Genomic DNA, 6,560 nt, shown 5'->3' with positions numbered 1-6,560 from the left:
CTTTTGGATATTGCCTAGTGTTTGAATGAACTTGTGAGCAAGTCATTAGTATCACTGAGGTTCCTATTATTACTAATACACATAGTTGTTACTTGCTAAAGGAGTGCTGTCTGGATACAAAAGTTCTTGTGTCAAATGCAATCTGTTTTATTATTGGGCCATTGTTAGGAATGGAAAAGTGTTGCACAGGACAGCAGTGATTGCTTTAGGAGAAGTCTTCTGTCACCCTACTCAAGGGCATCAGTCTGTCACCTGAAGAGTGGCAATCTCACTTCCAGATGCAGAAAATTGAGCTTGGGAGTTGTAGAAAAGACTGGTCTCTGATAAGGATTTTGTTACCTCTTTTTAGCCCTTAATTTACTGTCAAGCTTGGTTTGAGAGTTCAAAGGATAAGTCTCACATGAACATAACACACATCATACCTTGGAAGTATAAGGCAGGACTTGGAGCTCCTGCCTTTTCAATTTTGCCTTGCCATTTGTGTACCTTCTGGTTCTGTTAGTGGCAAGATCTGTTTAATTTCTAAGATGGGCTGCTTTGTTCCCTGGGCAGTAAACTAAAACTAATATGACTGAAGAGGTAAAACTCCTAGAGCCTTAAACCCAAGGTAACTTACTGATTTCTGCTTTCTTTTGTCCTCTTCAATTAAACTACACTATTGCTTTGTTAGATCATACTGGACACTGCTTGACAGTAAATTGGGCTCTATAGTCCTCCATTCCTGTATCAAGCTGTCTAAATTAGTGCTGACCTGCCTACCTCTGCATGCCATTTAACTACTCTTTCCACAGTTGCTAATGCTGTCTTGGGTGTTGTCTCCTGGACAGTATTGAGCACATACAGAAGCAGGGCCGTAGCTACCTGCAGCTAAAGGTGAGCTGTGCTGCTTATTGAGTGTCACAGATGAAGGAAGCAAGACTTCCTGCTACATCTGTAGACATCATGGGTAATGGTGAGCCTCTAGCTCCTTATGGTATGGAGCTAGTGTGTGACTCAGGCTTACTCACATCACAAACATGCATGAGTTTCCTGGTCTGCAAGAGAGCCAGCAGCCTTTAACAGCTTGCTTCATGAATAGGAGACACTGTTCAAAGCAAGATTTTTCTAATCTGAGATGCTGACCACACCCTTTAGTTGAGGATAAGTCATGAAGAGCCTTCTTGGATGGAGGAATTTTGCTTCTGCAGTGAAAAGGACACTCAAAATATTTCCTGTGCAGCTCTGGCTATATGACCAACCAGGAGTGCAGCTATGTGTTAAAGATTGCTCCCACAAGTCAGTGGGCAACCACTAAGCCAGATGGAGCTGTGGACAAATTTCTGGGGAAGGAATAAGATGTTGTAGCAGGAATGCATGATTTTCATTACAGTATCTGAAAACAAGCATTGCTTTTAAAAGTAGTTCCTGAGTGGCCTGTTTTACTCCTTTTTGTCTTTAGTTGGGAGCAAGGAAGGAGGGAAGGCCAAATGAGAATTCTGGAGAGAAGTTCAGGTTAAGTTCAGTACAAGCACCTAAAATACAGCTTCATTAAAAAACAAGCTACTAAAATGCATTTACTAATCTAATGCACTGAGATGTATTTGAAGTTACTAAGATACATACTACTGTGACTTACAATACTTCTGTTGCAGTAAGATCCTGGTCTGGCCTATTACAGCAGGGGAAAAAGTGAAATTAATGATAGAAATACTGCTCATGTGTTGAATTTGATGTAATGCTTTGTTTTCTACCTGAAGAGGTCAGCTCTGCAACAGCTCTGAAAGAGCCAGGCAAGTAATTGCAAATTGAAGTAGGAATGGGAAAGGGTGAGAGGTCAAAGTAACTTATTTTGAAACTGGAGTACAAAGAAGCATTTAAGAGAAGCACAGCAAGTCTTTAGCTTTTTTTGCCTGCAGCATTCCACTAGTTTTGAGAACTGGCATGCGAAAATACTGTGGCCAAAATACTTGCTTAGCTTGATTTGAAAGCAAGTGTTCTCTTTAAGATTAGCTCCTTGAGGATGGCTTAGAGCTTGGAGGTATCTTCCCTTCCCAAACATGCAGTGAAGAACCAAATGTATTAGGTGAGCTTTCCTCTTAAAGGACCAGACCAAAAAACTCATTCCCTTCAGAATACATAGTTATGCCACAGTGTGAGTAAACCTGTGCAATGGCTCCTTTCCATCAAAGAGCAATTTACATCTTAGATAGGTATTACAATTACAAGGATTTTTCAGTTCTTTAGCAGCAGTCCTTCTGGAAGGAGAGTATCCCAGTTCAAGACAGGGACTGGACTGATTTTTTCACTGGGCAATAACATGGACTATAGCCTCTTAACAAAACCTAGGTATAAGTAAGTATTTTGTACTAAATGGAGCAGGTGTGAGTAATCTTACTGAATTCTGATTGTGGGTGTTTGCTCTGACACATAGGTGACAGTCTGGAGTTCTCAGTGGGTGCATTTTTGCTTGCTAAATGTCTGGTTTTCTACTTGGACAGCATTGAGACCAGCATTATCATGCCACAAAAAATGCAGGAAAGCCATCTCTTGCATGGAACTCTGATTTAGCTCTGGTGAGAACCAGAAGTGACCAGCTGTTTGCAAGAACTGAACTACACTGATACAGTTATCTGAGAAGATCCCTCCACAAGGGAAATGATAGATGGCCAAGCAACTTGAAAGTTTGGAAGACACTTGGTGTGCATGGTAGAAAAGAAACAACATGTGAAAGTGTTCTTTCCGGGAGTAGAGGTTTCAGGAAGAAGTTATCCTCCCCTCAGGTAAAGACTGCAGCCTCTTTCACTTGAATGTGAAATGGCTGAGATCTCCACCTTGCTGTCAAACCAGTAGAGCAAGAAGTTTTTCTCTGCAGGCCTGTTACATAGCTTTCTGTCTTCCAGAGGACTGGCCAGTGATGTAAGTGTACAAGGCCACAGCTACTTCCTTGAGCACAGAAGTTATCCTAGCTGCATGCTCTAATGAGAGGACTATCATGAAAGGGATGGCTAAGCGAGTGTGATTGCAGTGAGTGGACATGGGGACTGTATATGATTACACTGAAGTGAAACAGTGACACTCCTTGGCTTAACTCTCTCTGTATGTTCTGAAACTGCTGTAACAGGACACTTGGGAGAGGATTCTCCTAACTAGCCACATACAACTTCCAAATGTTTTCTTGTAGCACTCAGTGTATTACTTAAACTACAGTTAATTGTCAAGTTTTTCCATTCTTTCCTTGATCTGAATGAGGTCAGGCTAGCATATCCCCCCCACACACACACACACACCTGTGATTCTGAGGTATTTGTAATTATTCTAATGTTTTATCAATATATTTGGTGTTCAAAATTTTGCCTGGTATCCAACCTCATAATGACCTTCTGAACACATTCTTAGCAAATGGTTTTGTCCATTACCCTTTTTACCTGCTTAAGAAAACCCATGTGGTGTAGTACTAACAACTTGCCTAAGTTTCTAATCAGTAGGTGACTTGAAGGAATCAGACTGCTTCCCCAAAGCAGCTGTTGAGCTGTGTCATTGCAGCTTCTCTGTTATCCTATGCTATACTGCAGGCAACTTTCAGCCGCTCAGAGTCAGCAGGGGCTGTGGTCCAGTGGGTTACAGGGTTGTCTGGCTCAGCTTGCTTGTCCTGTGCAGCTACCCAGTGATGTCCCCCAGGCCCATGAGCTGCCTCGGCTGACCCCTCCCTGTGTGAGAACCAACAGTGACCATGCGGTGAGAGGTGCCTGGCATTCTGGGCAGGGTCATGCTGTGGTGGAGAGGGGGGAATCCGAATATTTAGAGGGATAGAGAGGAGGTGATGAGTTTTGTGGGGTTTCTGGCCCTGCAGAAGAGGAGAAGGGAGATGAGATGTGTTCAGTCTGACAGGTTCTCTGTGCCTCAGAATACCTCGTTCAACTTTCTTAAAAGATCAAAAAGACATCGGCTTCTGTTAAAGGTTTAAAATGCTGCCCAAATTTTATTGTCTGAGCCTTGTCAGAAAATAAGTGCTCTGTATCACCAGCACCCTGAGGAAACAATGTTTTCCTGTCCTTACGGGGCTGTGAATTCAGTGTCAATACCACAAGGATTATGTGCAACACAGATGTAGAGGTTGGGTTAGTCATGGGACTGGATGCATCTTTTGCGATGGAAGGAGAGCTCCTTGGGGCAAAGGAGATAAAGACAGATGCAGAGAGGGGAGTCTGCAAGTGATCTTGGGATTTGAGGGAGAGGTGGCAGAAAGGACTCCAAAAGCAGACACTGTTCACACCAGTGGTGATAATGCAGCACGGTGGCTGCAAATATTCAGTGACAGGAGGAGAGACAGGTTAGTTTGGAAGAGTATGTATAGTTCTGCCGCAAACTGCCCTCTCTGGCATGCAGTTGATGCTGCAAGCAGTAGTTGGTAGGGAATAAAGTTGAGAGGGCCTGGGGAGCCCAAAGGAAGGTAATGGAGGGCTGAGATGGTGCAATGAAACCTCTGTGCACAGTGAGAGGAAGGGAGTGCAGTTGCCTGTCTTGTCTTCAGGAGGTCTTCCAAGATGCCATTGCCTGGCCAAGGCCTGGTGTTATGCGATAGTCTGGCTCACCCATGTGGCATTGCTGCAGTAGGACAATGGAATAAAAAAAGGGTTGATTCAAGTCCTGGAGCAATGACAGAAAGACCTGGAGACCAGAGAAAGGGTCTTTTCCCCATGTTGGACTTTTTCGAAACTTTCACTTAAGCCTGGAAAACCCTCCTGAGTCTGGCTTTCCAAACTTAGAGAGTGCTCATTCTCCCAGATGTGTGTAGGAACAACTGTACTGAGTTATCTCCAGCTATCTGCCTCTGCTCCAGCAGCAGGAGCTCCCCTCAGTAAGGCTGTGCCAGAGCTATTGCTGATGTACACTGCCAGGATGCGTTCTGTGGAATTTGCTTCCAACTTTGTGGATGGCTGGGTGCAGAGTTGAGATTGCTTTTGTTTAGTACCTGGCGTCAGAACTGCTGCTCCCATCTGTGTGTGTTTGTGGGGGGGGGGGGGTATTGGGCTGAGATGTTCCTGTGCCTGCCAGCCCCCTGGAGAGAAAAAGCTTGCAGTGTTGCATTTGACTTGCATGCAAACAGTCCTGGGATGGCTCAAAGCTGTCCATGCCCTGCTTGGAAAAACTCTATATTGATGAAATCCTAGCTAGATTAACTCTTTTCTAGTGCTGGGCCCTGACCCTTGAGGAGTGACTGAAGACACTGACATGCAGACAACAGGCAGAGCAGGACTGAGACAAAACCAGGCTTAACAGGAGCCTGGCTGTGGCATGGAATCTCTCTGCTCTTTGTCTGAAGCAGCTGTGTACTAAATCCACCCCAGCAGCTAAAGCCTCTCTATGTAGGGGTTCCTTGTGATGAAGGCCAAGTACAGAAACTGGCAGCAAGCAGGAAAAGTTTGAGGAGCTATGGGGACAGGCATTTGGTGCAGCTGTTAGGGCATCTTTGCACAGCATTGGTAGGTGGTGGGAAGCTGCACTCAGCACAGCTGAGCTGAGTGTGAACTGCACTTCAGTGTCCTTATTTACAGGGGAGGTTTCTTGCAGCCTGGAACTAAGGGGCATAGCTGGTCAAAGGCCTCCAGATTTGGTAAGGATTTACTAGAAGCATCTGAGGAACTGGTTAAAAACTGTTGTGGAGATGCACATGCACAGCCATGTGAAATGCATTTTTCCTTCTCTGGAGAGGAAAAGCAGCGGTGGTCCAGGGTGCTACCTAGAGAGGAGGAAGAACGCAGGGTAGCTGGGGCAAGGTGTGAAGATCCATCCCCACCTGCATCTGGCAAAGACAAATTTGGGACCGAAGCAAACCTCACAAGGTGGCAGTGACTGACCCTGTATTTCCTGGGTAGCCCATCTCTGTTTCTGCTCCCTCACATTTATACAGTGTTTGAGCTCAATTCAGTTCCTCTTTTGGCCAAATCAGTCTTGTGTGGCACCAGCTTAGCTCCCTGCACAGCAGAAGGGAGTGCTGCACTCAAGGTGATGTTTTGAGGGCTGTGTTGCTGCTCTAGCTACACTGCCTGAGGTGACACTTTGGGGGCCCTTTCAGTCATCTGAACCACTTCTCTCAAGAGGATCCTAGGGGCTTGTAGTTAACTAGGAAGCAGAGCCCATGTTCAGCTAGCAAGGACAGGGACAGGAGGTAACCCCCCATGCTATAGGTTGCTAGCAGCAAGCTAAGCTATGAGTGACCAGGTTGGAGCAGCTGCAGCCTAGCTGTGGGGACGAGAGATGAACAGGAATAGTCAGGGGTCATGGGAGCAAGGTAAGAGCAGAATGTTCTGGTCACTCCTATAGAGCATGCATCAGAAAAAGGGGCATTTTGACACCAGAGTAGATTGACCTGATGAATGAGGCTTGAATGAAAACAGCGCTGGAGGCTGCAGCAGACCTGTATCTTTTCCGGTGGGCTCAGCAGGCAGCAATACTCTCCAGGAATAGCTCCTAGGTTTCAGCAACATACAGCTCTTTGCAGCAATGCCCAGGGCTTCCTGAGACAGTCCTCAGTGTAACAGGCCATGGTGAACCCCTCACTGTTGGCTGATTCCCGAGCT

Source organism: Dromaius novaehollandiae, chromosome Z, assembly GCF_036370855.1.
Source record: "Dromaius novaehollandiae isolate bDroNov1 chromosome Z, bDroNov1.hap1, whole genome shotgun sequence".
NCBI lineage: Eukaryota > Metazoa > Chordata > Aves > Casuariiformes > Dromaiidae > Dromaius > Dromaius novaehollandiae.
This window is presented reverse-complemented; position numbering follows the sequence as displayed.